Genomic DNA, 10,864 nt, shown 5'->3' with positions numbered 1-10,864 from the left:
GCTACCCACTGCATCTGTAATCACACACACACACACACACACACACACACACACACACACATTTATATATATATATATATATAAATTAGAATATATAGGTATGTTGTAATTCACTTCCGGAAATGGCTTAAGGGAAAAGCTAACATGACCATTGGGGAGAGGGTAAAATCTACACCTGCACAGGTACGGAGAAGCTCGGGGAGCCCCCAGCGGCCGAGCTGTGTTTCTGCTCCTCCGTCTCCCCACCCTGGGGTCCTGGTCTGGACTTCCTTCTGCAGACTCCACAGGCAGGTCGAGGAAACCTCCCCAGAGTCATGGCTCCCTCCAGAACCCCACTGTGCATGCCGGAGCCCCTAGACTTAGCCTCCGCAACCCCCAATGGGCAACTCGCGCTGAGTGAAAGAGTGAGGTCCTGTCCCCCACGCTCCCCACCTGGATGTACTTTGTCAACTGAAAAGAAGTTTCTCCAAAAAACTCCAAAGTGGCAACATGTTTTTGCAATGGGACAAGACATTCCCACGTTCGGAGTCTGAATCGGCACGTGCACTTCCTTGCAGCCCACCCCCTGGTGAAAGTCTCCCCTGACAGGGAGCCCCACGGCCAGGCCTCATGTTCAACTTCACACACCTGACCCCCCAGGCCCAGCCTCCGCCCAAGGTCTCCTCGGCCACCTGGGCCCAGACTCGGCTTGAATTCAGAAAGAAAAGGACAGATGGAAGTCCCTGTGATGGACCCTGTCCACCCCACGGGGAGGTGGAAAAAGGGAAATCAAACCAAAAAGTGACCCAAGTAGCCAAATTATTGTGGCCAGACACATCGCAGAGAAGTCGGCCTCAGTGGAACTCCAGCAGCTGCACTTGAACCTGCTGAGCGCCGACTGCGGCCCTCTGAGGACTGCAGCGGCTCTGGGCTCTCAGCTCAGCTGTCGGTGTCCGGACTCGCTGATGTGCAGCTGGCAAAGGATGGGCCCGGGTTCCTAGTGGACCCCTTCACCCCCACCCTGGGGCCTTCCTGGAGGTGACTTGGATGGAGCGTGTCCATCATCGTTCATTCTGTTATTAAGAAGGTTTCTTTCTGGACATATTATTCTTGGTGAAAATACATCTTTATGACTTACACCGTTTCTTGGGAAAGGGAACATTTGAAGATAATTTTGAAATCTCTTCTTGGTTAACAGACTATGATGCAAACAGTCATTTCCACAGCTGAGCTATTTCCGAAAGGAGAAAATAAATGCTATTTTCTTTTCTCCCTTGTCACGGTTATGAGGTTTTAAATAAGACTAAATTATCTGCAGGTTACCTTGTGACTGTCTTGGTTATAAAAACTAATCACCGTTCTTGCGAAATGATGTCCTTTCATTTATCAAAACTGAAATAGCAAAATGAGCATAAATATCCCCAATTACATTAATCTCACTGTTGGGACGATAATGAGCCTAAAGACACAAAAGACACCATTCTCATTGTGACTGTTTGAAGGGACACAGAGCAGGCGTGGGTTAGGGCCATCTTTGTGGGAAGACTTTTAGGTCCCTCCCCGAGAGACGGTCCCCTGTGGCTTATGCAACCTGCGGCTCGCGTGGCCGAGCCCACTGCGATGGTGGCAGCAAGGTCACAGGCGCTTGGGCTCCATTTGTGTTGGGGACTCGTACTCCAGCGCACTCTCACGCCAAGGGCAGGGGGCGAACTTTGGGGGGCCTCCCCGGTCCTTGAAATGCCACCTAGAAACGTTCAGCGATGCCTGTGGCTTGCTCAGTTTCCCCTGGAGCTGTCGCACCCAGCCACACAAGTGGACCCAGATTTAGTTCCCTGCCTGGGACGCAGGCGGCCGCAGTGCGAAGAGCCCCGGCTGTCAGTCCTTCCCTTCTGGAAGCTCATTTCCTTCTCCCCGCCTGCAGTCGCACTGTGGGCCCCTCGGTCCTCGGGCCACCCCTCACCCGCGTCCTGCCGCCCCTTTGCCCATGCTGGCCTTTTCCTGCCCTCCCTGTCCCTATCTCACCCCCTTTCCCCCAGCTCCACCCGGCCTTGTGTCCCCAAGAAGGCTGTCACCACCCCGGCCTCTCAGTTTCTACATTTGAAACCAGGGTGGGGAGAGGCTGCCTGGTGACCTCCGAGGTATGTTCTCCACACGACACGAGGCTCGAGCTCCCTTCCTGCAAGTGGGGGGCCTAGAAGGGGTCTGACCGGCTCTCGAAGGGCACCCCCCGACCCCGCAGGCTCCGTGAGGTCACCCTGGGAGGGGACACGCCTCAGAGGTCTCCCAGTGTGACCTCGACTCCCCAGATGGGAGAAGAGGCACTGGCTGGCGACCTCTACCTGGCAGAGCATTAAAGCCGCGCTCCCCCAAGTCTGGCTGAGGGCCGGGCCTCTGTCTTTCTTTCATTGCTGCAGAGTTAGCTCGTCAGGGGCTCGAGCGGTGCAAGTCACCCGCCTGTCCCTCGCCAAGTGGCCCCGGGCAGATCTGCTCTGAGCCTGACAGCCAGGTAGGGTGACGGCCGCAGGTGCTGATGCTGCCAGACTTTGGCCCTGAGGCGAGAGGCAAACCCTCTCTGAGGGTCTCTGGGGGACCCAGCCTCCAGGGACCCCTTTCAAGCCTCATCCTGTGTGATTACAGAGTGTTCTCGAACACCCCGTGCTGCTCCTGTGGATTTATGGATGGAGGGGAGGAGAAGCCGCCACCTCAAAGTGCCACTGGATGGGGGTCCCCATGGTCCCCAGACCGATCTCTCTGCTCAACTCCACTCCTCTTCACAGAGCACCGTTGGCTGGGGTGACCGCCTGGAACCCCCTCTGAATGGTCGTCTGATGTTTCTGTCCCTTCTAGAAACAGCATCCTCACATGGTTTGCTTGGGTCTGACCCCAGCCCTCTGCCCCCTAGAGCCAAATCTGGGCACCTGGCTGGGGCATGGCCATCAGCATCTCCCATTCCCTTGGCCACAGTGATCGGTTTAGAGAGGAGCCTGTTGCTCAACTCAATACGGTGACATCAGTTCTGAGACCGGTCCTGCGTTGGCTGGACTTGCTGGGTCTGGAGCTGTAAGCCTGGAGCTCAGGTCATCCTTATCTACCTGCTAGTGAAGCCACAGAAGCAAGCAGAGGGATGGGATGGAGGAAGGGACTCTGGGCTCTGATGTCATTGAGCCCCTGGATCCAGCCTGACCTGAACTCCTGCTGCCCCTGGGCTTTTTAGTTACCCGAGTCAGTACATTTCCAGTGCGGCTCAGGCTAGTTCAAGATGGGTTTTACCACAACTCAGAAAAGACTAATTCAATCCTCTCCCCAAATCGTGTCCTTTTGCGAGGCTTGGCTCAGGTTCCAGTCTCCCTGGCAATCTCAGCCCGTGGCAAGGTCTCTCTACTCTGACACTTGCTGGGGTGGACTTGGATTCAAAATCCAGAAGCAATAAAATAAAATATTGATAGATTCTACCACATCAGAAAAAAAGACAAACCTCTGCACAGCAAAACAAACAAATCTTATACGAAAAGCCAAAAGACAAATATTTGCAACTCAAAACAGGTCAAAAGCTTATCTTCCTAACATATAACAAATTCCCTGAAATTGGGTGGAGAGAGCTGGGGAAAGAGATAAATATCACAATGAAAAAACAGGCACAGGGTAGAAGGAGAGGCCCTGCAGAGAGAGAAATGCCCTCGAATGTAGGAAAAGACGCCTTTTCTCACTCATGGTAAAGAAACACTCAACACTATGCTGAGCGGCCATTTCTCACCCATCAGATTGGCAAAAATCCACCAGTGTGGTCATGTTCCGAGGTAGGGAAACCAGCACCACCTCACAGGCCGGAGGGCAAGTGACATGTGAGCCCCGGGGAGAGCAACCGGGCAGACATCGATCAAAGTGCCAAGTGCATTCCCTTCCTACTCCGCCATTGCACCCCCAGGAATGCACAAACCCTGCACACGTTCAGCACAGGGTGTTCAGGGGCATCACTGTTCACAGGACAAGAATGGAAACAAGGTGGATGCCACCCAGGGTCCAGGCCAGATGAACCGTGGTGCACCACGGGGCTTCCCAGCTGGAAGGGGCTGAGACGCTCTCCATGCACTGACATGGAAGATTCTCCAGGGCTGGGGTAGGGTTAGGGTTGGGTAGGGTAGGGTTAGGGTTAGAGTTAGCGTGGAGGTTAGAGTTAGGATTAGAATTAGGATTAGAGTTAGGGTTAGAGTTAGTGTTGGGGTAGGGTAGAGTTAGGGTTAGGGTTAGGGTAGGGTAGAGTTAGGGTTAGGGTTAGGGTAGGGTTAAGGGTGAGTGAAATGGAGCTAAGTCCAGAGCAGCACAGGTAGTAAGTTCATTCTTTTCGATAAAAGTACAGAATGAGAACATATATTTCTCTCTGGTTGTATTTTCTTTAGAAATCCTTGGAAGGAAACATTAATTCCTAGTTAGTTCTAATTTTCAGGTTGGGTAGAACGTGTTTGAGGGGAGGGGTGGGAGGGAGACTTCTCAGCAGGTACCTTTTATATCAATTTCGATTTTTGAATGTATTATTTCTCCCTAAAGTTTTTTCTTTTTTAATTTAAATAATAGGTTGAGGTTTGACCTGTTTATATCTGAAAAATTTTTCTTTTTTTTTTGTTTTTGTCCCTGTGAAAGAATAAGATAAAAATTAAATAAAAAAACCAGAGGGAGAATATAAACCTCAAACACCATAATATAATTTTGTTTTCTAAATGCACACTGAATAATATAACATGGCTGGGGTGGGGGGGTGTGGAAGTGTGTGCATGTTGGGGTGTTTTTAATTGATGTGAAAACCATCTGTCAGTTCTATGACCCAACACCACTACCTCAGAGCTCAGCCAGGAAGCAAGTGCTCTGTGCGTATAAAAATTCATGTTTCCAGAACAAGAGGGACAATATTCCTGGAAACAGCTGGCTCAGGCGTGTGGACCAAATGTTTGGGGAGTGAAGGGCTGGGGCTGCTGGAGGGGTGGACAGATGGGGACGGTCAGATGTTAGAGAGCTCAAATGTCATGACAAAACATTTGAACTTGATCCTTAGATAATAATGGCGCTACTGAGGTTTGCTAGTAAGAGCAGTTATGATCAGATCTGTGTGCTGGAAAGTTCCAATGGCTGCCACAGAGTGGGGCCTGGACCGGGAAGAGCAGGCTGTGCTGAATGTGCTGCTTCAAATAGACAAAATTCTTTGAAATTTTGCCCACTGAGAGGTGGGGTCTACATCTGAAGCCCTTTGCACGTGGGCTAAGCTTTGCCCAGTAGAATAGGCAGAAGTAGGTGCCGGTTCTGGGCCGAGCCTTTAAGGGGCCATCTCTCGCTTCCTCCTGCTTGGAACTCAGCCACCACGCTGTGAGGAAGCCCAAGCAGCCACATGGAGGAGAGTGACGGGCCCCAGCCCCCATCTCCAGCTGAGCTCTAAGCCTTGGCCAGCACTGACATACCAGCCACGTGAGTCAGCTCCCTCCAAAGTGTCACCCCGGGTGATGCCGCATGGAGCAGAAGTGAGCTGTCCCTGCCCATATTGCAAAATCATGAGCAAATAAATGTTATTTTAAACCACTAAGTGTTGGGGCAATTTGATACATGTCAATAAATACCTGAAACACTTCATGTGGGAGGCTGGGAAGGAGAACTTTGTGGGGCTTCAAGGATAAGCTCTGAACGGGGCCCAAGCTGGGGCCAGGGCAGTGGCCAGGAGAAGCCTGTGCAGGTCCGACACTGATCCCATGTGCCGCTTCCTGCTAAAATCACAGCAACCTCCTCCCTGAACCTTCACCCCTGCCCCCCACAGAATACAGTTTGCAGTGTCCCTGGTGATGCAGCCAGGCTTGGGGGGCCGCTATTGGGCAGGGGGCTGCTGCCTGAGCAGCTTGCAGGACAGCTGTGGTCCCCGGAAAAACATGGCCCTGGCCACAGTAATTGGCAATGCCCTTCCTTTGGGAAGTCAGCCTGACGCTTCAAATATAATAACAGTGTTTGAGAATTTAATTTTTTCCCCCAGGGTCACAATTAATTCTGTTGTCCATGCATCACGGGGGAAGAGAGCTCCTACCACTGAGGGCTCCCACCCCTCAACCTGATTTCCTCTTAATGCGTGTTTATGTCAATTTTACTACCAGATCTATGTCTTCTTTTCCAAAAAAAAGAAGAAAAAAAAAAATGGAGCACAACAGGCCTTTTCATTTTTCCTTAGAGCAGAGCTCACCCCCAAATACTTTTCTGAGGAAATGAGGGAGACCCGTGGCCCACGTTGTTCTTGAGCTCACCTTGGTGACCGAGAGTCTCAGTTTTGGAGGACAGGGGCCCCCCACCTTCCACCTGCCCTGGCACCTAGGGCTGCACAATAACACAGGGTGCCCAGTTAAAATTGGATTTCAGATAAACAACAAAGAACTTTTTGCGACAATATTTGTTATGCAACAAATATTGCATGGGACATACTTACACTCAAAGATTACGTGTTGTCTGCAATTCAAATGTGCCTAATTGCATCTGAGTCACATGGGGGCCACTTGGGGTGAAATGGAGCCATCTCTGGCAGCAGGAGGGACTCAGAGCGAGGTGGGGTTAGTGTGGGCAGGAGGCACATGGGGCAGGTGGGGCTGTGAGGGCAGGTGCAGGGCGCAGGAGCACGGGCAGAATCCAGGATGTGAGAGGAAGTGGCAAACAAGACATGGTGGGAACTGTGTGACCCAACTGTCCCAGTTTGCCTAGGACTTCTTGGTTTTTCTGTCTGAAAATGCCGTGCCCCAGGAAACCCCTCCGTCCTAGGAAACTGGGATGGCAAACTTATTCGTTCTAAGCGGGAAGGATGTTCTAGACAGAGGAGACTGCTAGTGCCAAATTACCAAGGTGTGTTTGCCCCCTAGAAGCAGCTCGAATCTGCCCGCTCTTCCCCTGCAGGACCGGGGCTGGGGTATGGTGAGTGGGCACTCGTTTTGGGTGCAAAATGTATGGAGGTGCCAAAATCCCCAGTGATGGAGATAAATGCTATTTCACTGCAATATTTACAAATCCAAGTTAATGTTAAATAGCCATGATGGACAATATCAAACATTTAAATAAAGTTCCTCAAAAAGTTAAACATAGAATGACTATGTCACCCAGCAACTCAACTCCTGGGTATGTATATCATAAGGAAGTCAAAACAGGTGTTCAAACAAAAACTTGCACACGAATGTTCACAGCAACATTACTCATAACTGCCAAAGTGCCCATCAGTTGACAAATGGGTAAAAATGAGATTTGGCCACAGAATGGAATACGACTCAGCCATGAAAAGGAATGTGAGGTACTGCCACGTGGACGAACCTCGACACATGCTAAGTGAGAGAAGTCAGACGCAAAAGGCCACACAGTCTGTTTATATGAAATGTCCAGAACAGGCAAAACCAGAGCAGATTTTCCCAGGTTTTCTGTTGCTCCAGCCGCCTCGCTTGTGGTACTTTGTTACAGCAGCCCGAGCAGAATAAACGTCCCCCTTGTCAAATTGGCGAAATATTAAAAGTTCACGAGCATGCAGCTGGGGTGAGGGGCAAAGGCGCTTAGACTCTTGAGGGGGCTGTAGGTTAGTGCTGTCTTTCCAGAAGGTGATTTAGTCGTTTCTAACAGGTGGAAATGTGCACACCTTGTGTTCCCTGGCCCCACGCTAACATGCTGTCACCTGATCCTGAAAGGTGTCTACAGGGGATGTGCATTACTCCCCAGGACACAGGAACTACGCGAGTGCCCAGCGCTGCTGGGGAGGGCCAGCTGGGGTATGTCTCGCCCACAGAGGAGTAGTGCCCAGTCCATGGAGAGAACACAGCAGTCCTCAACTGGAAAGACATCTGAGATGTACAAAACAAAAGAGGCAAGTTGCCAAAAAAAAAAGCATAGAAAAATTCCATTTCGGTTTTTAAAAAAAATTCCATGTTTAACTAAAGTAAAAACTCAGAAACACCTGGAAGAGCACACGGGCCCATTGTAGACGTTTCAGCCAGAAACATGGATGGCAGAACTTGCATTTCTTATTTTAAAAACTTTTTAAAAAGTGCCATGACTATGGGTGATTTTCAGTCTGGGTTTTACACTTTCCCGTCCTTTGCAAATAATAACAGCTTTAACAAGAAGCATTTACAATAAGCAAGTCAATACTGAGACTACAATTGCACAGTTGAAGGCACAGTCGGCAGCGTTCAAAAGAGACAGGTCCTGCAAGGCCTTTTCCTGAGGGGCTGCAGAATTTCCCGGCCTACAGTCCAGATCATTCTAGATAATCGGTCAGTGCCTTCAGAGTCCTGTGCTGGCTGACCTGTTCCTTTCCACCAATCCCCACTACATTTCCATAGAGACCTGTGAAATGGGAAGTTTACAAGGGAGGAGATGGGGGCACGGAGAGGCTTAGTGCAGGGTTAAGGCCACACAGATGTGAAGGCAGAGGCGGGACTTGAACCCACGTGTTTTCTGGCCTCCTGTGGGTTTCCTTGAATGGAACAAAGGTTGATCATCTCGTGGCAGCCCTGACTCAGCCGGGTGGGGGTGGTAGAAAGTGTCTCCTATCAACCCATACCCAGACACCACCGGCCAGTGAGCTTCCCCAGGGGCGGGACAGCTGGACAGCACCAGGCGGGGGGCCATTGGACCCTCCCCAGTGGGGACTTTGCTTCAGGGACACAGCCATCGATGCTGAAAGGAGAGGATCAATCTGGTAATGGTGTTGGCTCTTCCCAGCACTGCCTCTCTCCCCACGATATGAGTCCACAGCAATTCACAGTGCCCGGTGCTGGGGACAAGCTGGGGAGACGCTGTCACCCTCTGACAGACAGGGAGCTGAAGCTCAGGATGGCGCTGACTCAGCCCACGGGGCCGGCGATTGAGATGTGCCCGGTTCTGGATTTACAGTGGCACGAAGCATCGCAGGGGACGCTCCCAGACAAAAAGAGAGAAGGAGGCAGACGCTGGCGAGAAGCAGTGTGAGCCCCTTTAAAGTTCAGAAGCAGCCGAAATGATCACTGCTGTTGGAAGTCTGGTGGCGGGTCCCCCTGGAAGGGGGTGGCTCGTAGTGATGGAAGGGACAAGGGGGTGGCCTGGGGAACCGGGCATGTCACACGTTGAGTGGGAGCTGGTGACAGGTGTATTTGTGAACATACAGCCAACTCGACACTGATCTGTGCACCTTTCTGTATGTGGCTTATACTTCAGCACAGGTTTCCTAAGTGCTCATAGTTTTAAAGTCCCGAGTATTTTGGGCCCCTGAGAACCAGGTCGGAGCCCGAGTAGGGCTGCTCTTCTCCAGAGCTCAGGCCCCCAGGTGGCAATGCCCCCCTTACTTCCAACACTGCCCCCGCATCCTGTTACCAGACGGGCTCCCATATGGCCCAGGGGTGCTGCTGGTGGCCTGACTCAGGGCCAGGAAACAGGTGCAGCTGTCCAAGGCCTGCAGCTGAGTCACCAGCTCCCCCGCCCCTCCCCACCGCAGGCCGTCAGCCCAGGGCCATTAGCAGCCTCCCCTCTTCACACCAAGGGGGTGAGTCACCCCAGGGCGGTGCTGGATTCCCAGACTCCCAGCAGCTTCTGGGGAAGCTCATTCCGAGGGGCGGGTGGAGGTGGGGCCGGGGGCGGCGGTGCGTGGACACTTCCCTGGCACAGGGCCCAGGGCAGTGCAGGAGTGAGCTGGAGGTGGTTTGTGGGGGGGAAGATGTTGAGGTGGGTTTAGGGAGGAAAAGGGCACTTCAAGGACAGATGGCTCAAGCCAAAGAGCCTGGGACTTGTAAGACGACCAAAGCAAGGCCATCTAGAGTGACGCCCTCGCTCTAGTCACCCTAGCATAGACGGGAGAGCGGGGACTTCATGAGAGGGCCGTGGCCCCAAGATGCCAGCGGAGTGTGTCATCCAGTCAAAGCTGACCCAGCACCTTAGGAAGATGCAGATCTCTGCGGTCTTCTAGAGACCCCAGACCTGTTTCCAGCCCATCTCTCTGGGAGGTGACAGCTTTCAGAGCGAGTCTCGGAGAGAGGCCAACAACGCTGTAGGGAACAATCCCATCACCTGTCTCGATGCCAGGGCAGTGGGCCTGCGGGCAGCGGGGTGTTCCTGGAGCCATTCCCAGGCCCGGACGGCCAGCAGCATCTCGGCTGCATGTTAGTGAGACAAATCTACCCTCTGTGAGTGCCCACCAGGAACCAGATGAACGTACCCCACTGACCTCAAACCAAATGCATCCCCAAGCCACCCTCCCCTTAGAGGAGCCAGGAAGGCCTGCAGCCTCTCTGCGACTTTGCACAAGGAGCACGGAGAGCTGAGGTGGCCAGAGACAGGTCTTCACTGACTGGACCTGGCTACTTTCAAATGTTACCAAAATCTGCCACCATGAAAACGCCCGGCCTTAGGGCCCTGCCTGAAGCAGAGTCTACCAATTGCCTACACCCACATCCAACTTTCCCTCCATCTTTAACCCCAGAATTCCGATTTTAGTTGAGCACAGCACCATCCACAATAAAAGACCATTTTGAAGGCTCCACGCAGCTGGGCCTGACGCTGGCCAGCAGGAGGGATACAAAAGTGGGAAAGGGACCTTCCCAAAGGCCACTTAAAGGAAAGACGGAATTCTCTCGCCAAACGTCCTCGGACCTCCAGACCTCTCCTCCACCTGCCCTCGCTTCTTCTCAGCTTGCACCCCAATCCCCGATTTCTACTATCTCTACCCCTTCGTAAAAGCAACCAATTGTTTCTATGAGAAAAGTACGCAAATCTTTACGTGCATTATGAATCCATTTAACAGAATTATATTGAATGATTAAGTACACGTGCTCAAAAACTCACTCACAGAATGACATACCTCCATCGGTTGATATAAGTTGATATAACTTTCCCTTTGGCCACCCTTTGCAAGCTTCTG

Source organism: Galeopterus variegatus, unplaced genomic scaffold (assembly GCF_000696425.1).
Source record: "Galeopterus variegatus unplaced genomic scaffold, G_variegatus-3.0.2 Scaffold512, whole genome shotgun sequence".
NCBI classification, from domain to species: domain Eukaryota; kingdom Metazoa; phylum Chordata; class Mammalia; order Dermoptera; family Cynocephalidae; genus Galeopterus; species Galeopterus variegatus.
This window is presented reverse-complemented; position numbering follows the sequence as displayed.